This window comes from Mustela nivalis (genome assembly GCF_964662115.1).
Source record: "Mustela nivalis genome assembly, chromosome: 2".
NCBI classification, from domain to species: Eukaryota; Metazoa; Chordata; class Mammalia; order Carnivora; family Mustelidae; genus Mustela; species Mustela nivalis.
In genome coordinates this window covers 80,450,784-80,477,676 of record NC_139021.1, presented here as the reverse complement: position 1 = coordinate 80,477,676, position 26,893 = coordinate 80,450,784, and positions in this window count along the sequence as shown.

The following is a 26,893-nucleotide window of genomic DNA, read 5'->3' as shown; positions in this document are numbered from 1 at the left end:
TTCCAACACGACAGAATGTACTTAATCATTCCGAAGCAATCACTTATCCACTGGTCAAAATAGTACACTGCTTAGCTAACAGAAACCCCAAGGAGCCTTCCATCAAGGAGATTCTAGCAAGATGGCACGACCACTTCCCTCTGCTTAAGCCCCATCCTCTTCATGTCAGTTCCTATTACTCTCCACAAAAACACTAGACATGGGAAAGTTCATAAAACATAGTCAAGGAAAAGCAAAAATGATTGTGGCTAATGAAGAAGTAAATTAGGATGAGTCCCAAGGAAGACTATTGAATCATGTTCCTCTGTGCGACTTGAGTTGTTTTGGGTGTGATCCCCAAAAGTACATGTGATGGTCAGTTTTATATGCCAACTTGGAAGGTATGTTGGTTAAGATGAACATTTAAGTTAGTGAACTCTAAGTAAGAAAATTGTTCTCCATAATGTGGAGGGACCTCATGCAATCCATTGAAGGCCTGAGTAAAACAAAAAGACCAGCTTTCACATGTAAGAGGGAATTCTCCAGGAGAGTGGTTTCAGAGTTCATCTGCACCATTGGCTCCCCTGGGTCTCCAGGCTCTTGGCCCATGAACTGGAAATTCACCATCAATTCTCCTGGGTCCCAAGCATATGGACCCACACTGCGGTTTTGACATGCCATTCTCCATACCTGTGTGATCCAATTTCTTATGATAAATCTCCTCCTGTGTGTATGTGTGTGTGTATGTCGATTCTGTTTCTCTGGAGAACCTTAACTAATACAATACAATATTCATCAACAGACCAGTTGTACCACTTGTTCATTCATAGACTTATAGAACTCTGGATCCTATATTTATTGGTCTCTAAAACCACACTAAAGATGATTACCAGAGTAGACATGCTTTATTATCAATATCTGGCTTACTTGCCACTCTTTGAATTTCTTCAAGACCCTGAGCAGAGGCAGGTCTGTATGGTCATGATTGTACCAGGTCACCCAATCCCCTTGGCCTACAGGTGGACCAGAGGTGGATAGGGGCATAGGAAGATAGCTAATCCATCTGCTGGTCTGAGATAAATAAGTATTTGGCCTTAGGGATCTGAACTAAAAGACATTGAAACAGTCAGTATAGATGCTCTTGATGAAAACAAGTACTTATGGGGGTCTGGGTGGCTCAGCTGGTTAAGCATCTGCCTTCAGCTCAGGTCATGATCTCAGGATCCTGGGATCCTGGGATGGAACCCCATGACCAGGGGCTCCCTGCTTAGTGGAGAATCTGTTTCTGTCCTTCTCTGTGCCCCTCCCCCCACTTGTGCTCTCTCTCTCTCTCTGTCTCTGAAATAAATAAACAAAAATCTTCAAAAAAAAAAAAAAGGAAACAACTTTTTCTAAGAGGTTTTGTAACCATCTTCTAAGCCTACGGAGGCACAGGAAGTGGATAGCATGCCTACTGTGAGGTAAAGAGAGAGAGGCCTGAGACCGAGAGAAGGAGAATCATGCATTCACATGAGAAGAACTACACGAAGGCTAAGAAACCTGCTATGCACAGAGAACACTGAGATCCACCCCTACCAACCCACTATGACTTTGGCTCCTGGTTCCAGCTACACCATTATTTCGCCTTGGGATAAGTCACTGCCCTTCTCTGGGCTTTAGTTTTCTCATCTATGTAATAAAAGGCTTACCTTTCATTATGGAATTCTAGAGAACCAGCAGTTTTAAGTTTGCCCTATGAAATAGAGATTGTTTAATGATGAGTTTTCCTTTAATATTTTTAGGCTCTATATTCTATCAGTTGCATCTGTGGCAACAATGTGATTGCTTTCCTTAGAGAACTAATTTTCAAACTCTCTTTCATATCGGGAGCCCTTTGTTTAAAGGAAGTCTTATAGGGAGATTTAAGCAAATAAAACAGATTTAAGAGCTGAGCGGATCTTATCAGAGTAACTGGGGCTTGGAGATACACCCTGGTGGCCTTTCCCAACCTCCCCCATTCCCACACACCCCACATCTCAAGCTCTGCAGACTCCAGTGTGGAAAGCCTTTGCCCTTGAGAAACAGCTAAGATGAACACCGAAGACAGAGAATGAAATAAGTAAAAACTGCAGGAGCAGCTGGAGACCTGCGGGATTTTAGAGATACACAATCTGGAATTTCCTGCCTGAGCATGGTGAACTCCAGCCAGCAGCACACACAAGGCAGGGCTGAGGATAAACAGCTGCAAAATTGAGGCCAGAGGTGAATGGGTATTATGGAGAAAAATAACAGAAGAAAGCAAAGGTGTATGGTGTGGTTTTGTGTCTCTGGCTTCAAATGACTTAGAAAATAAAAGAAACAGTGAAGGAAGGAGAAGCTTTTTAAGATACTGTTAAGAGATTTAAAAGAAGCAGGCTTCCTTTTTAAAAAAAAATTTTTTTTAAAGATTTTATTTATTTATTTGTCAGAGAGAGAGCATAAGCAGGCAGAGTGGCAGGCAGAGGCAGAAAGAGAAATAGGCTCCCTGCTGGACAAGGAGCCCGATGCAGGACTTGATCTCAGGACCCTAGGACCATGACCTGAGCTGAAGGTAGCAACTCAACTGACTGAGCCACCCAGGTGTCCCAAGAAGGAGACTTCTTAAAGGAGTACCATAATTAACTAAAAAGAGGAAAAGGGACTTTTCTTAGGAAAGACTAGATTTGATGTTGTTTCCATCAGAATCAAAGGAGCTGAGAGACCAACAGAAATGGTGGAGTAAAGACCTTCAAAAATTCTCTCCTTCATAAAAGCAATGAGAACAATGGCAGAAATCATCAGAATCAACTTTATCTGAACTCTGCAAATTAACCAAAGCTTCAGCCACCTGGGGAGGACTTATTCAAGGCAAAGAGCTAAATTTCTGTAAGAATAGTGAGCTCTGTGGTGTTTCCAGTTCTCCTATCCTAATTCTCCCCTCAAGCTCTACAGAAACCTTGAACATTTATAGTCAGAATTCATGGTGAAAACATCAACCCGGCAAACTTGGAGGCAGAATGGAGCTGGTGGAGCTCTTCCACAGAGAATTAACATTAGCTAACCTGTGTTGTATTTTCCTGCAATACCCCACTTGCAAGATTCCCTTTAGTTGACCTTATTTAGAGCTCACCCCATACAAACAATCTTTTTCCCATGTACATTTGTTGAAAATAATCAGAAGCAATTGAATATTGTAGCTACCTACAATAAAAGATAACAGTTAGAGCAAACAAAATGATTAATAGGAAAAGCTGGGGCATGAGATGTCAGTATGGAGCATTGAAGACTGCAACATGTTGCTGGGAATCTAGAAAGCCACATGCTCAGATAAGGCTACTTGTACACCCAGGGTTGTGCACATGCCTCAGAAAAGACAAGAGAAGGCCCAAAGCACTCACTTTGGGTTAAGCTTATGGTTCTGCATAAGCAAGAAGTGAAAACCAAGACAGAGTTGCAAATTGCCTGGCTGAATGTTGAAGTCATGCCTCAACACATGCGGAACTTCTTAGCAAATACAGATAGAAATACTGGTTTCAGGCAGTAAAGGGTATCTTTTTCTAATCATTAGTTGACCAATATGCTAACCAATCAGAGGTGTCACTGGCCACACAAAGAATGCGGACTTTACAGAATTGGTTCAGAAAAGTTATTAAGCAAATAAACGACCACAAACAGTCAAAACAACAAACCTGAGAAGAAGAGAGAATCTGATTATCAGTTTCCACATTATATTATTTAAAATGTCTAGTTTCAAAAAAAGAACTATAGGACTGGCAAAGAAACAGGAAAGCATGTGTCATGCACAAGAAAAAATATCAATTAATTAAAAACTGTCCATGAGGAAGCCTGAACATTGGACATAAAAGTCTTTAAATCATTAAACAGAGACTATCAATAGGTAGAAGTTACAGAAAAGAACAAACTAAAAATGCTGTAGTTGAAAAGTATAATAACTAAAATTAAAAATTTATTGGAAGCTCTCAATAGCAGATTTCTGTAGGCAGAAGTAATAAACAAACTTGAAGATAACTCATTGAGATTATCCAGTTTGAGGAATGGAAAGGAAAAAGATTGAAGAAGAATAATCAGAGATCTGTGAAATGCTACCAAACATCTCATCATATATATAATATGAATCTTTAAAGGAGAAGAGAGAAAAGGACAAAAAGAATATTTGAAGAAATAAAACTTTCCACAATTAATGAAAAATATTAGTTTATACATCCAAAAAGCTCAATAAAATCCAAGAATAATCATTCAAAGAGATCTGCACCAGACAGGTTATAATCTACACTTCACTGTCCCACTTTCAATACCGAATAAAAGCACTGTACAGAAGATCAGTAAGGAAACAGAAGACTTGGACAATGATATAGATTAAGTAGAACTCACAGACATCTATAGAACACTCCACCCAACAACAGCAGGATTCATATTCTTCTGAAGTGCATGTGAAACATTCTTCAGTATAAACTGTACATTAGAATACAAAATAAGTCTTTAAAAAGTTTAACAGATTGAAATCACATGAAATACATTCTCTGGCTATGGTAGAGTGAAGCTATAAATCAATAACATAATGAAAATTAGAATTCACAAATATATGGATATTAATTCACACTTACACAATTGAAAGGTCAAAGAAAAATATTAAAGGACATTAGAAAATACTTAAATACCAATAAAAATAAAACACACCACACCAAATCTTATGGAATGCAGAGAAAGTAGGGCTCAGAGTAAATTTATAGCAATGAACACACACATCAAAAAAAAGATATCAAATCAATAACTTCACATCTGAAAGAAATAGTAAGAGAAGAGCAAAGTAAACCCAAAGCTAGCAAAAGGAAGGAATAGAGAATAAAAGGGAATAGAATCAATGAAATCAAAAGGTGGTTCTTTGAAAATGTCAACAAAATTGACAAACTTTTAGCTAGACTTACTATGTTAAAAAAGAGAGAAAATTCAAATTACTAATATTAGGAATGGAAGAGGGAAGCATCACTACTGACCTTATAGATACAAAAGAATTCTGAAGGAATACTATGAAACCTCATATACCAACAAATTAGAAATTCTACTTGAAATGAACAGATTCCTAGGAATATACAAACTACAGAAACTGACTCAGTAAAAAGTTAAAAATATGAATTGACCTGTAACAAGAGATTGAATTAGTAATTAAAATGTTATCACATGCACACACACAAACACACAAACACACACAAAGCCTAGGATCAGATGGCTTCACTGGTAAATTCTATAAAATGTTTTAAAGAATTAATACCAATTCTTCACAAACCCTTCCCAAAAATAGAAAATAGGGAACACTGAGAAAATAACTCATTCTGTGAGGTCAGTATTATCCTGATAGAAAAAGCAAAGATTTTGCATGAAAAGAAAACTGCAAGCTAATGTCACTTATAGATATAAACACAAAAATCCTTAACAAAAGATGAACAACTTGGACAGCAATGTATTTAAAAAAAAAAAAAGATAATACACTATAACCAATTGAGATTTATCTCAGGAAAAGAAGATTGAGTTAACCAATCAATGTAATATATCATATTATCAGAATAAAGGGAAGCTATAGGATCATCTCAATGGACGCAGAAAAAAATTTGACAAAACCCTACACCCTTTATGAGAAAAACACTCCGAAAAAGAAAATTTTCTCAATCTGTTAATGGGCAAACCCACAGGTAACTCACTTACTGGTGAATGACAGAGCTTCCCCTAAAATCAGGAATAAGGTAAGGATGTCTACTGTCACCATATCTTTTTAATATTGTACTTGAAGTTCTAGCCAGGAAAATTAGTCAAGGAAAAGAAATAAAGGCTTCTAGTTCGAGAATAAGAAGGAGGAGGAGGAAGAGAAGGAGGAGAAGGAATAGGAGGAGGAGGAGGAGGAGGAACAGCAGCAAATGTGTCTCCATGTCCAAATGAACTGATTTTGTATTTAGAAAAATCTCAGGGATCACCCCCCAAAATGTATTAGAGCTATTAAACAAGTTTATCTAGTTTGTAAGATACAAGATTAATTTTACCAAAAAAAAAAAAAAAACCCACACCACTGTATCTCTATATACTTGCAATGAGCAATTTGAAAATAAAATTTTAAAATATCCATTAACAATAACTTTGAAAACAATAAGACACTTGGAAACTAATTTAATAAAAGACGTGAAACACTATTACACTAAAAACTAAAAAATTTCATTGAAAAAAATTAAAGAAGTTCTTAAGAAATGGGAAGGTATCCCATGTTCATGGATTGGAAGAGTTAACATTGTTAAGGCAATATTCTCCAAATTAATCTATAGATTCAACACAATTCTGATTAAAATTTCATCTGGAATTTTTTTTTTTTTGAAAAATTGGCAAGTTCCTCCTAAAATCTGTAAGAGGAAATGTAAGGGACCTAGAAGCAAAAACAATCTTTAAAAAAACCCACAAATTTGAAGGATTCACATTTCCCATATTCAAACCTTACTATAAAGCTACATTAAATCAAGACAGTTTAATACTGGGATAAGGTACTGATATAGATCATTGGAATAAAATTGAGAGTCATATTTAAGATGAATCTGTTCTCAAGAAGGGTGCCAAAACAATTTAATGTAAAGTTTTTGTTGGTATAGTTGGATATCCATATACAAAAGCATAAAGTTGGAACCTTGTTTCATACCAATACCAAAATTTCATACCAAAAATTAATTCAAAATGGATCAAATACCTAAATGTAACAGCTAAAACCATAAACTTGGAAGAAAGCTGATGTAAATCTTTGTGACTTTAGACTAGGTAATGGTTTCATAGATAGGACACCACAGCACAAGCAACAAAGGAAAAAATAAATAAATTTAAGTTTGTGCTTCAAAGGACACAATCAGGGAGTAAAAAAAAAAAATCCACAGAATTGGAAAAATGTCTGTAAATCATATGTACAATAAGGACCTTGTATCTAGAACTTATAAAGAATTTTTATAATCCAATAATAAAAAGAAAACTATTTAAAAATGTACAGTGAATCTTAATAAACTTATTCCTAAAGATTTATTGATTTTCAACAAGCACATGAAAAGATGTCCATTACTCATTAGGGAAATGCCAATCAAAACAATAGAGATACCACTTCACACTTATTAGGTTGGCTATAATTTTAAAAAACAAAACAGTAACAAATGGAATATAAAATGGTGCAGCCACTTTAGAAAATATGCAGTTCCTCTTATGCTTAAATATAGATTTACCATATTATACAACAATTTCAATTTCCAGGTGAATGCCCACAAGAATTGAAAACATGTGTCCTCATAAATGCTTATGCATGAATCTTCAAGAACAGCTTTACTGATTATATCCAAAAAGGATATAATATAGGAACCCAAAATATCCAGCTGATGAATGGATTAAACAAATGTGGCATAACTATATAATGCAATATTATTCAGCCATTTAGAAAAAGAATGAAGTACTGATTTATGCTACAACATGAATGAACTTTGAAAACATTATGCTTAATGAAAAAAGCCAGATACAAAAGGTCACATATTGTATGATTCCATTTATATGAAATGTCCATGTCCATAATAGGCAAATACATAGATGCTGAATATAGATTTAGTTGTTGCCAAATGCTAAGGGAATAAGGGAATGAAGCACCGACTACTGTGTTATGGAGCTTGTTTGGGGACTCATGAAAGTGTTTTAGAATTAGGTAATGGTGAGCAACGAGCAAGATGGCAGAGGAGTAGGAGACCTAAATTTCATCTGGTCCCAAGAATTCATCTAGATAGTTATCAAACCATTCTGAACACCTACAAACTCAACAGGAGATTGAAGAGAACAGCAGCAATTGTAGAAATAGAAAAGTGACCACTTTCTGGAAGGTAAGACATGTGGAGAAGTGAATCCTAGATGATATATGGGAGGATAGACCGTGGGGCAAAGGCTGGCTCCTGGCAAGCAATAGACTAGTAAAGCACAAAATCGGAACTTTTAGAAATCTGCTCCACTGAGGGACTTCACTCCAGAGGCTAAGCTTGGGCGGGGGGGAAAGGAGCCCTTGCTGGGACAGTGTGGTCTGAGAACCTGTGGGGTCACAGAAAGACCTGGGATGCCTCAATGTGGCAGAGCTCCCAGGTGTCAGAGCAGGAAAGCCAGCTATAGAGATGAACCAAAGAGTGAGCTTTCAGCCCAGGGTTACCTTAAACCATGATCCAAGGCATAGTTGGGCCACTGCTCTTCGAGCAGGGACCCTACTAGTGGCAGATCTGGGGAGAACCCCTCCTTCCTCCTCTGGAAGGAGCAGCATGGGTGTGCGCTGCAGAAATCAGCTGGGTTTGGAGACTCCAAATGGGGCCATGCATGAGAGATAGAAACACTCAGTCACAGGCTGGGGGAGCCTAGAGTGTGGCCAGAGACCAGGGAGACAGGAGGGACTGACTGCTTTTCTCTGAGGGCACACTGAATGGGGAGGAGACAAACTCTTGGCTCTTTCAAGGCTGGAGACTGGGAGGCTGCCATTTTCATTCTCATCCTCTAAGGCTGTATGGAAAGTGTTCAGGGAACAAAAGTTCCCGAGAGCAAACCCAAGTAGATTACTTATCCTGGCCCCTGGCAAGGGCGGTGCAATGCCACCTTGGGCAAACACATTTGAGATTCATTGCAACAGGCCCCTCCGCCAGAAGATCAGCAAGAATATCCAGCCAAGACAAAGTTTACTGATCAATGAGAACTGCAAAACACAGTGCTAGGGGAATACGGTGCATAGAATTCATGGCTTTTTTCCCATGATTCTTTACTCTTTAAAAGTTAATTTTTAAAATTTTCATTATTTCTTTTTTTTCTATTTTTTTGAATGTTTTGAAAGTATTGATGAGATAAAATAGTTAAAATAGGTTAAGATAGGAAAGACTATCTTAACCTATTTTAACTATTTTATCTTATCATAACTATTTTATCTTATCAAGATAGTCTTATTAAGATAGTCTTTCCTATCTTAACCTATTTTAACTATTTTATCTTATCAATACCTCTTAAAATCTAATTTAATTTTTATTTCTATAGTCATTCTATCCCTTCATTATATTTAACCTTTTTTTTTTTGTATACATACAAGTTTTTCTTTCTTTAAAATTTTGGGATACAGTTTCTTCTAACAGACCAAAATATACCTTAAATCTAGCATATGCCTTTGTACTAGTCTCCAGATTGATCACATTCTCTCTTTTTTTCTTTTTTCAATCAACTTCTTATCTTATCAATTCCTTTTTTAAAATCTTTGTTAATTTTCATCTTTGTCATATTCCGTCCCTTCACTATGTTTACCCTGGATTATGAGGGGAGAATTCAAAAGTTAAGTGATACCATAAGACAAAACAATATTAGAATAATTGGGATCCCAGAAGAAGAAAAAGAAAGAGAGAGGGGGGCAGAAGGTGTATTGGAGCAAATTACAGAAGAGAACTTCTCTAATTTGAGGAAGGAAACAAGCATCAAAATCCAAGAGGCACAAAGAACCTCCTCAAAATCAACAAAAATAGATCAAAACTTAAAGTCTTAGAGACAAAGGGAAAATCCTGAAAGCAGCTCAGGACAAGAGATGTGTACCCTACAATGGTGGAAATATTATTTGGCAGCAGACCTATCCACACAGACCTGGCAGGCTAAGAAGGACTGGCATGATATATTCAGAGCACTACATGAGAAAAAACCTGCAGCCAAGAATACTATATCCAGCTAGGCTGTCAATGAAAATAAAAGGAGAGATAAAAAGCTTCCAGGACAAACAAAAACTAAAAGAATTTGAAAATGTCAAACCAGCTCTATAGGAAATATTGAAAGGGTTCCTCTAAGCAAAGAGAGATCCTAAAAGTTACAGACCAGAAAGGAACAGAGACAATGGACATTAACGGTCACCTTACAGGCGATACAATGGCACTAACTTCATATCTTTCAATAGTTACCCTGAATGTAAATGGGTTAAATGTCCCAATCAAAAGACATTGGATAACAGAATGGATTAGGAAAAAAAAAAACCCACTGGTATGCTCTCTTCTAGAAACTCATTTTAGACCCAAAGACACATCCAGATCTAAAGTGAGGTGGTGCCATATCTGGGCACTCTACTCTGTTCCACTGGTCTATGTCTGTTTTTATGCCAGTAGCATGCTGTCTTGATGATTACAGTTTTGTAGAAAAGCTTGAAATCAGGTAACGTGATGCCCCCAGTTTTATTTTTGTTTTTCAACATTTCCTTAGCGATTCGGGGCCTCTTCTGATTCCATACAGATTTTTGGATTATTTGCTCCAGTTCTTTGAAAAATACTGGTGGAATTTTGATTGGAATGGCATTAAAAGTATGGATTGCTCTAGACAGTATAGACATTTTAACAATGTTTGTTCTTCTAATCCAAGAGCATGGAATGGTCTTCCATCTTTTTGTATCTTCTTCAGTTTCTTTCATGAGTGTTTTGTAGTTCCTCCAGTACAGTTCCTTTACCTCTTTGGTTAGGTTTATTATTCCCAGGTATCTCATGGTTCTTGGTGCTATAGTAAATGGAATCGATTCTCTCATTTCCCTTTCTATATTTTCATTGTTAATGTATAAGAAAGCCACTGATTTCTGTACATTGACTTTGTATCCTGCCACATTGCTGAATTGCTGTATGAGTTGTAGTAGTTTGGGGGTGGAGTCTTTTGGGTTCTCCATATAAAGAATCATGTCATCTGCGAAAAGAGAGAGTTTGACTTCTTCATTGCCAATTTGGATAGCTTTTATTTCCCTTTGTTGTCTGCTGTTGCTAGGACTTCTAATATTATGTTAAACAAGAGTGGTGAGAGTGGGCATCCTTGTCATGTTCCTGATCTCAAAGGGAGATCAGGATTGCTATTGCTAGGACTTTTAATATTATGCTGAACAAGAGTGGTGAGAGTGGGCATCCTTGTCATGTTCCTGATCTCAATGAGAAGGCTGCAAGCTTTTTTCCATTGAGGATGATATTTGCTGTGGGTCTTTCATAGATAGATTTTATGAAGTTCAGGAATGTTCCCTCTATCCCTATACTTTGAAGCATTTTAACGAGGAACAGATGCTGGATTTTGTCAAATGCTTTTTCTGCATCAATTGAGAGGACCATGTGGTTCTTCCCTCTTCTCTTATTAATTTGTTCTATCACATTGATTGATTTGCGAATGTTGAACCATCCTTGTAGCCCAGGGATGAATCCCACCTGGTCATGGTGGATAATCTTTTTAATGTGCTGTTGGATCCTGTTTGCTAGGATCTTGTTGAGAATCTTAGAATCCATATTCATCAGTGTTATTTGTCTGAAATTCTCCTTTTTGATAGGTTCTTTGCCTGGTTTGGAGATCAGGGTAATGCTGGCTTCATAAAAAGAGTCTGGAAGTTTTCCTTCTGCTTCAATTTTTTTGAAACAGTTTCGGGAGAATAGGTATTTCTTCTTTGAAAGGTTGGTAGAATTCCCCAGGGAATCTGTCAGGTCCTGGGCTCAACTCTATGCTCAAATAATCTTTGACAAAACAGGAAAAAATATACAGTGGAAAAAAGACAGTCTCTTCAATAAATGGTGCTGGGAAAACTGGACAGCTATATGTAGAAGAATGAAACTCAACCGTTCTCTTACACCATACACAAAGATAAACTCAAAATGGATAAAGACCTCAACGTGAGGCAGGAATCCATCAGAATCCTAGAGGAGAACATAGGCAGTAACCTCTTTGATATCAGCCACAGCAACTTCTTTCAAGATATGTCTCCAAAGGCAAAGGAAACAAAAGCAAAAATGAACTTTTGGGACTTCATCAAGATCAAAAGCTTCTGCACAGCAAAGGAAGCAGTCAACAAAGCAAATAGGTAACCCACGGAATGGGAGAAGATATTTGGAAATGACAGTACAACAAAAGGCTGATATCCAGGATCTATAAAGAACTCCTCAAACTCAACACACACAAAACAGACAATCATATAAAAAAATGGGCAGAAGATATGAACAGACACTTTTCCAATAAGACATACAAACGGCTATCAGACACATGAAAAAATGTTCATCATCACTAGCCATCAGGGAGATTCAAATTAAAACCACATTGAAATACCACCTTAAACCAGTTAGAATGGCCAAAATTAGCAAGACAGGAAACAACATGTATTGGAAAGGATGTGGAGAAAGGGGAACCCTCTTCCACTGTTGGTGGGAATGCAAGATGGTGCAGCCACTTTGGAAAACAGTGTGGAGATTCCTCAAAAAATTAAAAATAGAGCTTCCCTGTGACCCTGCCATTGCACTACTGGGTATTTACCCCAAAGATACAGATGTAGTGAAAAAAAGGGCCATCTGTACCCTCAATGTTTATAGCAGCAATGGCCATGGTCGCCAAACTGTCAAAAGAACCAAGATGCCCTTCAATGGACGAATGGATAAGGAAGATATGTTCCATATACACTGTGGAGTATTATGCCTCCATCAGAAAGGATGAATACCCAACTTTTGTAGCAACATGACGGGACTGGTAGAGAATATGCTGAGTGAAATAAGTCAAGCAGAAAGAGTCAATTATCATATGGTTTCACTTATTTGTGGAGCATAACAAATAGCATGGAGGACAAGGGGAGATGGAGAAGCGAAGGGAGTTGAGGGAAATTGGAAGGGGAGGTGAACCATGAGAGACTATGGACTCTGAAAAACAATCTGAGGGTTTGGAAGGGATGGGGGGTGGGGGGTTGGGGGTACCAGGTGGTGGGTATTAGAGAGGGCATGGATTGCATGGAGCACTGGGTGTGGTGCAAAAACAATGAATACTGTTACGCTGAAAAGAAATTTTTTAAAAAAGGAAAAAAAATAAAGTGAGGGCCTGCAAAACCATTTACCATGCTAATGGGCATCAAAAGAAAGCTGGGATGGCAATCCTTATATCAGATAAATTAGATTTTAACCCAAAGACTATAGTAAGAGATGAGGAAGGACATTACATCATACTTAAAGAGTCTCTCCAACAAGAAGATCTAACAATTTTAAATATCTATGTCCCTAACATGGGAGCAGTTAATTATATAAATGAGTTAATAAAAAAATCAAAGAAATACATTGACAAAAATACAATAATTTACTATTATTGTATTATTATTTTGTCAACTTTAACACTCCCTCACTGAAATGTTCAGATCATCTAAGCAAAAGATCAACAAGAGATAAAGGCTTTAAATGACACACTGGACCAGATGGAAATGACAGATATATATTAAGAGCATTCCATCCCAAAGCAACAGAATACACATTCTTCCCTAGTGCACATGGAACGTTCTCCAGAATAGATCACATCCTGGGTCACAAATCAGGTCTCAGCAAGTAACAAAAAATTGGGATATTTCCCTGCATATTTTCAGACCACAATGCTTTGAAACTAAAATCCAACCACAAGAGGAAAGTTGGAATGAACTCAAATACATGGAAGCTAAAGAGCATCCTACTAAAGAATGAATGGATCAACCAGGAAATTAAAGAAGAATTTTAAAAATTCATGGAAACAAAAGAAAATGAAAACAAAACTCTCAATAGATGCAGAAAATGCATTTGAAAAAGTACAGCATCTTTTCTTGATCAAAACTCTTCACAGTGTAGGGGTAGAGGGTAAATAGCTCAATATCATAAAAGCCATCTATGAAAAACCCACAGCGAATATCATTCTCAAATGGGGAAAATCTGAGTGCTTTTCCTCTAAGCCCAGAAATATGGCAAGGATGTCCACTATCACCACTGCTATTCAACATAGTACTAGAAGTCCTAGCCTCAGCAATCAGACATCAAAAAGAAATTAAACGTATCTGAATCAGCAAAGAAGAAGTTGAACTCTCATTCTTTGCAGATTATATGTTACTTTCTGTGGAAGACCCAAAAGACTCCACTCCAAATCTGTGAGAAATCATACAGGAATTTAGTTAAGTGTCAGGATATAAAATGAATGCACAAAAATCAGTTGCATTTCTATACACCAACAACAAGACAGAAGAAAGAGAAATTAAGGAGTTGACCCCATTTATAATTGCACCCCAAACCATAAGATACCTAGGAATAAACCTAACCAAAAAGGCAAAGAATCTGTACAAAGAAAACTGTAGACTACTCATAAAAGAAATTGAAGATGACACAAATAATTGGAAAAGCAGGGGCGCTTGGGTGGCTCAGTGGGTTAAAGCCTCTGCCTTCAGCTCAGGTCATGATCCCACAGTCCTGGGATTGAGCCTTGCATCTGGCTCTCTGCTCAGTGGGGAGCCTGCTTCCTCCTCTCTCTCTCTCTCTCTCTGCCTGCCTCTCTGCCTACTTGTGATCTCTGTCCATCAAATAAATAAATAAAATCTTAAAAAAAAAAGAAAAAATGAAGAAACATTTCAAGCTCATGGACTGGAAAAACAAATATTGTGAAAATGTCTATGCTATGTGGAGCAATCTACACATTTAATGTAACTCCTATCAAAATACCATCAACTTTTTTCAAAGAAATGAAACAAATAATCCTAAAATTTATATGCAACCAGAAAAGACCTCATATAGTCAGAGGAATGTTGAAAAAGAAAGTCCAAGTCGGTGGCATCACCATTCCAGATTTCAAGCTCTATTACAAAGCTGTCATCATCAAGACAGTATGGTACTGGCACAATAACAGACACACAGATCGATGGAACAGAATAGAGAGCCCAGACATAGACCCTCAACTCTATGGTCAACTACCTTTGACAAAGAAGGAAAGAATGTCCACTGGAAAAAAGACAGTCTCTTCAACAAATGGTGTTGGGAAAATTGGACATGCAGAAGAATGAAACTGGACCATTTTCTTACACCACATACAAAAAAAGACTCAAAATGGATAAAAGACCTCAATGTGAGAGAGGAATCCATCGAAATCCTTGAGAAGAACACAGGCATCAACCTCTTCAACCTCAGCCACAAGAACTTCTTCCTAGAAACATCACTAAAGGCAAGGAAAGCAAGGGGAAAAATGAACTATTGGGATTTCATCAAGATAAAAATCTTTTGCACAGCAAAGGAAAGAGTCAACAAAACCAAAAGACAACCAACAGAATGGGAGAAGATATTAGCAAATGACATATCAGATAAAGGGCTAGCATCTAAAAATCTATAAAGAACTCATTAAACTCAACACCCAAAGAACAAATAATCCTATTAAGAAATGGGCAAAAGACATGAACAGACATTTCTGTAAAGAAGAAATCCAAATGGTCAACAGGCATATGAAAAAGTGCTCAGGGTCACTTCACATCAGGGAAATACAAATCAAAACCACAGTGAGATACCATCTTATACCAGTCAGAATGGCTTAAATTAACCAGTCAGGAAACAACAGGTGCTGGTGAGAATGCAGAGAAGGGTGAACCCTCCTACACTTGGTGGGAATGCAAGCTGGTGCAGCCACTCTGGAAAACAATATGAAAATTCCTCAAAAAGTTGAAAATAGAGCTAGCCTCTTGCCCAGCAATCACACTACTGGGTATTTACCCTAAAGATACAAATGTAGGGATTCGAAGGAGCACATGCACCCAAATGTTTATAGCACCAGTGTCCACAATAGCCAACCTACAGAAAGAGCCTAGATGTCCATCAGCAGATGAATGGATAAAGAAGATGGGATACACAGACACAGACACAGACACACACACACACACACACACACACACACACACACACACACACTGGAATACTATGCAGCCATCAAAAAACTGAAATCTTGCCATTAGCAACAACATGGATGGAACTAGAGGATATTATGCTAAGCGAAGTAAGTCAATCAGAGAAAGAAAATTATCATATGACCTCACTGATATGAGGAATTTGAGAAATAAGACAGAGGATCATAGTGGAAGGGAGGCAAAAATGAAACAAGATGAAACCAGAGAGGGAGAGAAACCATAAGAGACTCAATCTCAGGAAGCAAACTGAGGGTTGCTAGAGGGTAGGGAAATGAGAGGCATGGGGTGGCTGGGTGATGGACATTGGGGAGGGTATCTGCTATGGTGAGAAAAAAAATTAAAAATTAAATTTAATTAAATTAACCACTTTAAAAAAGAATTAGGTAGTGGTGATTATTGCACAACTTTATGAATATAGTAAAAAAATCACAAAATTGTACATTCTAAAAAGGTGAACATTATGGTATATGAATTATGCCTAGGTTTTTAAAAAAATCATAGGAAATATTTTGGGGCTTTCACACTTAAAATATTTCTTCTCAGTTACTATGACTCCATACTCTTGCCCAGTATGATTCAAATTCTCTCTCTCTCTCTCTCTCTCTCTCTTTTTATCATCTAGCTCATCTGATGATAACCTGTCACCTTCTATTTGAGGATGACCTACTTTTTCCTAGTGGCTGTGGAGGATTCTCACTTATGCTACTGATCAAAGGATATGAGACATGGGAAAGGCCCCATAAGACACCATTGAGCTAAATGTCATGAGACATATATAGTTCAAAGGGGGGAAATTAGGAAGGGACATCTAGGGCAAGCATGTGCAATCAGGTACAGTAGAGGTGGCAGAGGATTCTTCTGCTTGTAAAGGTGATCAGCCTACAAGAGGCCTGTGAAATGCTTGATGAGGAGGAGGACTTACATATGCAAGCATAGATATCCATCTTCCCATTTGTCCAAACTGCACTTCCAGGTGCTGGAGACACCATAATATCAAACTTCCTAAGAGTCTGTGAGTCAATCCTGTGTTATCCCAGTATCCTTGGAAACACAGCTACCAGAGATGTGGTCCTAGAGGTAAGAATAAAACCAAAACAATAGATTTACAGGGATTTAAATCTCCAAAAATATGTTAAATTTAGATATATGCATGTCTATGATATTTGGAGGAAAAACATGAGAGCAAAATTGACCACATCTCTTGGGATTTTATGATAATCACACAAGAAAACCAGGATGAAAACAATTTTCATTTGTCTTAAAAATTAATGGTTGTAATTATGTAAAATATGGAATTAAAATACTATGTATCTGGTACTATTAGTCCCAAGGATAATGGCTACCAGTCAAAGTATGAATTGAGCAATCTAATTGGTAAAAGAGGAAGAGAAGGGCAAACTTTTTGAAATCTAAAGCAAATTATTCATGTAGTTTCTGGGGTATTGGGTCTTGATACATCTTAAGTTATAATAGTTGCTATTCCTATCAGGAGTGTTAGCATTTCCTAAGTCTGAAAATACTATAATACCAGTATTTATTTTCACATTCTGATTACCAACAATTTTGTATAATTTTTCCATGGAACAAAAGGAAGAGATACACCTGGCTGTCATCAGAAGCCCAGAAAGAAAGGTATTGTTGGTTGTCCAAACCTGAGCTTCAAGGATTATATAAACTAGTTGATTCAGTGCAGCCCTGGCCTGGTGTATGCAGATCTATCAGAAGCTATTTCCAGAATAAGGATGATGGACACAGAGCATTGCAATAAGACGCAAAAGTAAAGAAGAATGGCATCTGAGATCATTGTGATACAAAACATGGCAGGGTAGAGAAAGGGATAATTTTTTTTTATTTTTCTCCTCAAAAATATTTTTTAAAAGGGATCTCTGAAATAAGAGAATATAAGACTTTGCAGGATAGGAAGACAAGATACCATATGATTAAATAGTTGAATAATCTAAATCAAGGTAATAAATTAATAAATAAAATGCATTCTAGCCTTCTATTTTGACTAGTCCTTTGTAACTTGGAAGGTCAGGTCACATTTAGAATTTTTGTTTTCCTTGGAGCTCTGCAATGAGAGTTTCCCTGTGGGAGAGCCTGGATGCCTGCAGCCCTGTGTCTCCTCTTTTCACTCTGACCTCATTCCATAGACAAGGGGATGTCTGAGTCCAAACTGCCCATATTCAGGAAAACTGTGGGTACTTGGTAGGTTATATCTACCCTTGGGAACATGGGTTCCATGAAGAGGTCTGTGGAGGCCCAGTAAATGGGGTTGGGCAGGGAATTAGTTACCAAAATGTGACTTTAAAGTTCTAAGGGGACATGAGACTTCAGTTGGCATGTTGCCTTCTCCCCCACAGATTCCTCACCCCATGGAGAAGGATGCTTCCAGAGGAAGGCCAAAGAGAGGCTCTCTCAAGCACAGAGTCGAGGGCAGGGATCCCTCCAGTCTGGGTCAAAAGATGGTGTTGATAAAACAGTCCTATCTAAGAGATAAAGCACTTCTAATAATGTTTGGTGGAACAGACAAGGAGGTAAGAAAAGAAGTGAGATAAACAGAAAAATAGTAAAGACAGTAGGACTCAATTTGCTGCAAAACAAGTTAGGAGTCAATAAAAATATTCTAAAAAAGAAAGAGTAGTAAAAAACTGGAAGCAAAGGGAAGGGGTAAAAACCCGGAAGAGGAAACTTGGAGAGATCATTCCAGAAAACTTAATTCATCACACTCAGGCGTAGGGACAAAATACAGCCAAAATTAGAGCTGGGTTGTCAAGAAGTAAAAATGTGAAAGAAAGAGATTTTTATAAGTATTTTTTGTTTGTTTTTAGTCTAGTTTAAGAAATATTTAGCACTCACAAAGATTAAATTTAGTCAGTAGGAGAGGAATGTTGCAAAGCAAGACAGAATATTGATGATGAGGCCATTGGGAAGGCAGACAATATGGTGGAAGGAGCTGGGTGTGGAAGGAGAAGGCTGAAGAGCAGAACTTTACTCTTTCACCCTAAGTAAAGAGTCATGAAGCTGAATCGGGGCTTGGGGTAGGGAAGCAAGCCAGCTATGGTTTGTCACGGAGCAGCCATGAGTATTACTTGAAACAGCATCAAAAATAAACCTGTATTTTTGCTCTTAAATTCATTCTTCTCTTCCTATATGGGCATACAGAGACAATTCTGTTCAAATATTTTTTTTCGTCATACCAAATCCTGAAGAATCTAAAGCATTGTTTCTTTTAAACAATGTTAATCTATAAAATGCCTAACCATTTACAATTAAAATTTCCCTCTGTAGATGGAGCATGGGAGTCTATCCCTTTTAGAAAATAATTTTTACTGTTAATGAAAAATGTCTTTCATATGAAGTCATTTCCTAGTCATCTTTCTTAATAAAATATGATAAATTGCTATTTTATATTTAATCATTACATATGCAGTTCATTATTTTAAACCTTAAGCTCTGTTGAATTTAAGGCAAAATGCCTTTGCTCTGGGGATAGTGATTTAATTGACTAGTGACTTAATTGATGACATTTAAGGTGCAGAAAACAGAGTATCAGATTTGTACACAAAAGCAGAGACTGGAAAATTTCCTCTTTATTGCAGCTGGATATTCTACATGACAGGAAAAATTAAAGTGGGATTTAGAGACTCTTTCTTATATCAAAGAATGGAGCGCTTTTATAATTTTACTTTAATTACCTTCAGATTTTTATTTTTTGTCTAAATTAATCAATGAAAATTTTTGTCTTCCGTTATTATTACCATATCTCTTGAGCAAAATTATTTTCTGTCATATTAGAGATAGATCAAATGAAGAGTTTTAGATATAAATTGCTACTTTTCCAAATTTTCTAGAACATTGATATTATTTTGGTACACAATTCAATAATCAATATGGGTCCATATTTAATTGATTAGGAATACTGCATTACAGGGTAACTCATGCTCCCAACTTTTCCAAGTTTTCCCAAATATTTGCCTCCATCCTCTATTTGGCATGTCCATGGATATATATTTGGTGAGTGCTTTTTAGTGGAAGCAAGGGACACTGGAACACTGCAGATGTGTTAGTGTCCAATTTTATCAGCTGTGTTACCACTAAGTTTGTCTCCAACTGTTTCTGCTCTATACCCAGGCTCATGAATAACCGCAGCCAATATATTCTGAGCGCATCTGCCAAACAGTGTTCCCAGACTGTAACATGTATTAAGACAATCTTCAAAATAACCCTATGAGATACATAATGTTATGATCCTCATTTAACAAATGAGGACCCTGAGGCACATAGAAGACACATACCATGCAAGAAACCACCAGCATGAGGACCTGAAACTTCAACAGTCTGGTTTCATCCCCTAAGCGTTCAGCTACATTCCATCCAAATAGTATCACTGCTGTACTATTAATTAAGAAAATGCTAGTTAGAAGTATGATGAAGGTAATTTTGAGGTTATCATGTCTTTTTTAAAGTCTATCTTTTTGATAGCCTAATAATTGCTACCTTTATGGAAAGAGAGAATCCAGTCTCTAAATAAAGTTACTAAAATTAAGAACCATGAGCTGGTATTTCTGATTTTTTCAAAAATCACTTTCCTTTTATATTGTTTTCAAACTTAAAAATGTATTTATTAATTCTAATATTTGGGAAGGAATTGAGAAAGTGTTATAACTAGTACACACTTGTATAGAATAATTTTAATACATACACACTTTGAATTCAGGGCATGTAATTTAATAGTTATAACTATTTACTGTAGTACATTATTATACTGCTGTAAAACCTATAACAATTCTTTGTATCACAATGCAAAGCGCAGATACCGGGGGTAGGGGGGTGGGGTGTAAAACAAAATCAAGAACAAAAACAAAACAAAGCCTTCTTTACCTCTATTCCCTTCACCAGTTGCTTCAGTATCAAATGAGGAGAGAAGACAAGGAACTGAAGAAAAGAAGGAATAATGTCCATCACCTTAGTCCCAAAAGCCTATCTGATCTCTAGAGTGAGGGTATAATTATAACCACTCTGGCTATCTGGCTAATATTTAAAATGGTACTTTCCAGGGGCACCTGGGTGGCTCAGTTGGGTAAACATCTGCCTTCGGCTCAGGTCATGATCTTGGGGTCCTGACATCAAGCTCCAGGTTGGGTTCCCTGCTCAGGGGGAGCCTGCTTCTCCCTCTCCCTCTGCTGTTCCCCCTAATTATGTTCTCTCAGTTTCTTTCAGATAAATAAAGAACATCCTTAAAAACAAAATAAAATCGTACTCTCTAGTGGGATCTCTTAGAGTGGCATGAGCAGAAGAAGCAGATTTGCATGGGTCTGAACATCTTGGAACTTCCATAAAGTAAGGTGAGAAACTCTGTGGTAATTTATCATCTTTCCCTGGTCCATGTGCTACACAAGGTTGCTCCTGATTTCATAGATCATGGTGTCTTCTCAGCTCTGTGTATCTTCCAGGTGGGTTCTTCATCATGCCTGCACTGTAAATATCATTCATTGTAACACTGTTTTCATGTGTCTTGGATATTGGCATTCTCATGATAAAAGTGTTATAAACTCTTTCGTGGGATGTGTGCCGTCATGAAATGTAGTGGTAACTTTTCCTTCATTGCTTGACTAAAAAGACACACACACACACACGCACACACACACACACACTTACACTTACCAGGTAAAGAAAGAGGCCACTTTGTAGGACTCAAATCAAGGAAACAGCTCAATGTTTGAGCAGTACTTTTTCTTCAGTGGAATTCAAAAGCATCCTGCCAAATTCCAAGAGCGAAAAGTCACTCTAATGTTTTTTTGTATCCTCCAGCCTATTTGAGAAGAAAAACAGCAGTGTTCCTTGAACACCAATGGGGAGCAAAGGTTGTGATTATTATGCACTGCATGTAGGAAAATATTATGTTTCTATAGTCCCTTTGGGAAATAATTAGGGGGGGGGGGGAAACCAAAGGATCAATGCAAATTCCAAGATGTTTATGAAAGTCTTGTCTTGTACCAGTGGAACCATTATTTCAGCCTCCCCTGTGATGAAAAATTAATATGCAAGAGAGAGAAATTATACCCAGTATAGTACCTTAAAAGAAATGATTTAATTTTATAGTTTATTATATATGGTTTTTCCTATTTACCAAATAGATGATTACTAGGGATAGACTTAGGGAGACACATAGCAACTTGGTCCTTTGTCGCGGCCAGCACGACGAATCGAACAGGGTAACCGTGAGGGCTAAGAGGATGATGAAAAAAAGTTAAGAGACAAAGAGATGAGGGCAGGAGGGACACTGAGGATGAGGTTCAACAGTGTCAGATTTATTCCACATCTTACAAGCATTTATAAGGCAGACCAGAATAGGAGGAGCATTACATCAGTACCTAGTTAGATGACCGCAAGTTCCTATAACAAGTTTACATTAACTACAAGCAAACCTCGTGATGCCAGGTAGTTTCGGATAAAGCCATTAACAATACAATCAACCAGGGAGTGGGTTATGAGAGGACAGAACAAGGACTAATTAAGAACTCAGGACCCTGGCCACATTGTTCCCTACTGTAGGGAGAGTGTGTGGGAAGTCATGTAGGCGAGCGCACAACACATAGCACAGACCCTTTCTCAGTGCACTCAACTTTCCCATCCTAGACCTTGTCAAGGTGTCCGGACTTTGAAGGAGACACAAGTCAGGGCCTGGTTTGGTCCTCGACTTCAACCATGCCATGGCCTCCAATAGTCCTTTGTACCAGACCCAAATAAATGGGACCTGTTTTGGTTTGGTTTGTGATAGGACAGATTTGGTAGCTTCATCCACATTACTTAGGATAGAAATACATAATCTATTGTGGAACTTGGGAAACCTGTTGTTACAAGAGGTCTTGGATTCATATTTTGTGGTTGAATCTGGAACAAGATTAAATAATTGGAGCAACAACAATAAAAATACACCAAAAAATTAAGTCGTCATGAGAATAAAGAAACCCCGAATCCTTGCACCTTAAAACCAGAAATTGGAATCAAGAGAGTTTAATGCTCTCTTTGCTGGACCTTATCCTGGGGGGTGGAGAGGGAGGGGCTTTCTCTCTAAGAATCAGGTTAAAGCTGTTTCTGAAGAATGCTCAGTTTAGAAATAAGCCAAGTATGTCCCACTGATCTTTCTTGGCTGTCTCCCCGGGGTCTCAACAAGTTTCAGGATTATGTCATTTTTTACACTGAATGGGATATCTGATCTGAAAAAAGTGGCCACAGTTTTTGAATAAGCCATTAGCAGATACCTTGAAATGGTGGTTCAGATTCAGTCTTGAGGGGCAGAGCCTCTGTTGACTGCCATAAAGGGCCAATAGGGAGGGAACGGAAGAACAGAACATCTGGGATTGTCATGTGACTTAATATCAGAACTCTGTTTCTAGCTATTACACACACATATGATTCTATTCACCAGAGAAACGCTTCTGTGGGATATGGCAAGAAAAATATAATATTCTGAATTTCATGCTTCTAAAAGTTGAGAAATGCAGACTTTAAGTATTTGCTACAGTGCTAAGGTCTTTCTGCTTTGTGGTTCCTGGTTTGTGTTGCAAGCGTTTTGGAAAGGCTTCATGTGATTGTGCATATTTTTAAGTGAATCAATGGATTACAAAGGAGACTCTGAAAGAAATACCCAGAGAGACCCCTTCCCCACACCTCGGTGCTTGATCAACCAAAACAAGCAAGCAAACGAACAAGACAGACCAACCAAAGAAAATGAACCAACTGGGGACACTTGAAGAAAATTAAGGCAACAGAAAATAATCACACTAAAATCTAAAAAGAGAAATGTTAAAGGCAAAATTATATCTCCTCTTCACCTCATAAATGATGAATGTGTAAAACTAGTCTCTCACTCTTTATTTTTAATAACTTTAATTAATCTTAATTTAATAATACTTTGAATTTTTGCTTTTGTTTTGTTTGGAAGAAAGAAAAGAATTTCTCAGATCTGAAACTATGTTTATTTGTGAAAGTTGAAAGAGTTGTAAAATGGAACACATATTAACACAGCCCAGTCCATTGGAAATACAATGAGATGTATATATTTAATATATGTATTTAAATTTTTCAAGTGGCCACACATGAGAAAGAAAAAAGTGAAATTGGTTTTAATAACATATTTTGTTTAATCCAGTGTACCTAAAGTACTATCATGTCTACATTTAATCAATTTGTAAAATCATTGGAATATTTTGTATATTTTTTCATACTGTCTTTGAATCCATTTGGTACAGCACTTCTCAACTTGGACTGGCCACATTTCTCATTTCTGGTGTTCAGTAGCCACATGTGATTACTGGTTATGTACCTCCCATATCAGATGATGCACTTTTAACACAAAATGAAGGCTCACATCTTTGGATTGGGCCAATTTTTGTTCAAAACATGACTGTACACTTATTACTACTTGGGGTTAAGCAAGCAACTTCAGTTCTTCTTTTTCTATAAATTGGAGAGAATAATATCTAACTCCTACAGTTTTGCAAGATTTGAAGTCAGTGCTTTATATTTTGAAAAACAGTGTGGAGATTCCTCAAAAAATTTAAAAAAGAGCTACCTTATAACCCTGCAAGTGCATGCACTACTGTGTATTTACCCCAAAGATACAGATGCAGTGATAAGAAGAGCAACATGCACTCCAATGTTCATAGCAGCATTGTCCACAATAACCAAACTGTGGAAAGAGCCAAGATACCTTCAACAGATGAATGGATAAGGATGTGGTCCATATATACAATGCAGTATTACACCTATATCAGAAAGGAAGAATACCCAACTTTTGTATCAACAAAAAGTTGGGACTGGAGGAGGTTATGCTGAGTGAAGTAAGTCAAGCAGAGAGAGTCAATTATCATATGGTTTCATTTACTTGTGGAGCATAAGGAATAACATGGAGGACAATAGGGGAAGGCAAGGAAAAGTGAATCAGGGGGAAATCGGAGCGGGACACGAACCATGAGAGACTGTGGACTCTGAGAAACAAACTGAGGGTTTGGGAGGAGAAGGGAGTGGGGGATGGATGAGGTTGGTGGTGGGTGTTAAGGAGGGTACGTATTTCATAGAGAACTGGATAAACTGGATAAGTATTGCATAAACAATGAATCTTGGAACACTGAAAAAAAAAATAAAACTTAAAAAAAAAAATCAGTGCTGTAGGTGAAACCCTTTCCGCAGTACCTGTCATGTGGCTGTTCCCAGTAAATAGCTAGAGAGCCATTTGGAGTACAACATAGATAACTATAGTGTGGCCATTATAGTCAGTTAAAAACAATTATCCTAATGTTGCAGTACCTGCTCTATTCCACATAAAGTGAAGGCATGCCTAAACCAAGTGAGGCCAAGCCACCTGGCTCCATGGCAAATTTTGAACATTGAAGCCCATCACTTCTGTTTAGGTTTTGAAATGTATATACATTTTTGAGATTGCACTTTTCTAAACCTCACATTAGGAGCTACGAGTGAGAAACCTTTTGGCGTTCAAGCACAATTCTCATAATAAGAAATAACAAATAAGTCCTTCCAACACCTCAGAAGGGTTATTTAAATTATTGGTAAGTCACGGAGGACCTCGGGCCACAAGTGCTCAGTCAAATGAGGTGAATGAATTCCCAGAGCCCCTGGATGTTATCTAGTCAGGCATATTGTCTAGTGCCAGGATAGACTCATTTAATATTTTGGAAGAATTGTCCCCTCTTGATCCTCAAAGAATGGTTAATGGTTATTGGTTCCTCAGAGGATACCACTGGTCTCAAGACTATGATTTGAAAACATGGCCGTGATGTCCGTGATAAAGACACTATGGAGCCCTGTGGTATAGACATCATGCTATTACTGACCCCTATACAACCCAGCCATCTCTGACCAAAAGGAAGTTACACTCCGCATTCCAGAAGTGAATGGTTTGGTGGGTTTTGTTTATTTACATGGCAAAATCGTGTTTATCAAGATCTCTGCTCCCTGATTAATCAGCAATTTAAAATTATCAAAAAGACACAACCAAAGAAAGTCACAGCTGTTTATCTTCGTGGCTGCGCTTCCTTTCTCTCGAGGGGGGAGCATGGTGGTAAACAGGTGGTCAGTGACGCAAGGAAAGGCTTGTCAACACTATCCCTGAAAGCGTATCGTGAAATCACCTATGGCAAAGTCTCTTCTCAAGACAGCGCAGGAGTCCGTGTTGCGGGGAAACATGGAGAAGCACCCCATGATGATGAAAGCAATCATTTTTTATTCTCCCAGCTCTGCAACATGGAACTCAAACCCAACAGTAAACTGAATAGACTTTCAATGACTAAAAGATCCCCTTTGATTTTCACTACTCAGCAGCAAAAGCAACACATTCTGAGCATGCAAAGTAGTTCAGCTGAGTTGAACAGCTGAGTCGATGTTTTTCATAAAAAGCCACTCACAGCCAAAACTCAGGGAATCAATATCTTGACCCATATTAGCAAAGCAGCTGAGGATTTTAAGGCTCATTTAAACAAGATGGGACACAAAAATGCCATCCTCCAACTTGATTGTGGGTGAGGCTCAATGGACATTTACTTGGGAAGTGAAGCCAAGTCCTCTTTGTCACCCTCACACCGAAGGGACACTTGGCGGTGAGGCATCCAAGGCTGAGGTCTGGTCTGATGTGATGCAGTTAGGCTACACACCAGGAAGGAAGAGAAAATTACATCTGTCTGTCTGGGATGGAGAGAAGAAATCTTCTTTGCTTTGCCTGTTCTGTGGCAATATGCTGAGCGCAGACAGCATATTCCATCAATCCGCAACCCTGTCTGCAGGAAGAGCATTTCATCACTTTTCAAACTGCAAGGTGAGGTGTTTTCTGGCCTCACAAGACACGCTGCCTCCTTATAAATCAGTGCAGCAAGGCTGTCCCACGTACCTAATTCTTGTTTAGCAAGAGACCTGAACCAAGGCATTGTGCGATGTCCAGCTGTTTGCAGTGCGCTCAAAACAGCCAGAAACCCTGTGATGTTTAGTTTAACAAGCTCCTGTGTAGATAATATTTAAGCATAAATGTACAATATTTGAAATTTTCTCTTACCACTGCCTCCCTGATTGATCCATGGGGGAATTCACTCTGGGGAATAAAGAGACATTCTTGGAGGGGCTTTGTAATGATCTTGGAAAAAATGCGACACACCGAGGTATCTA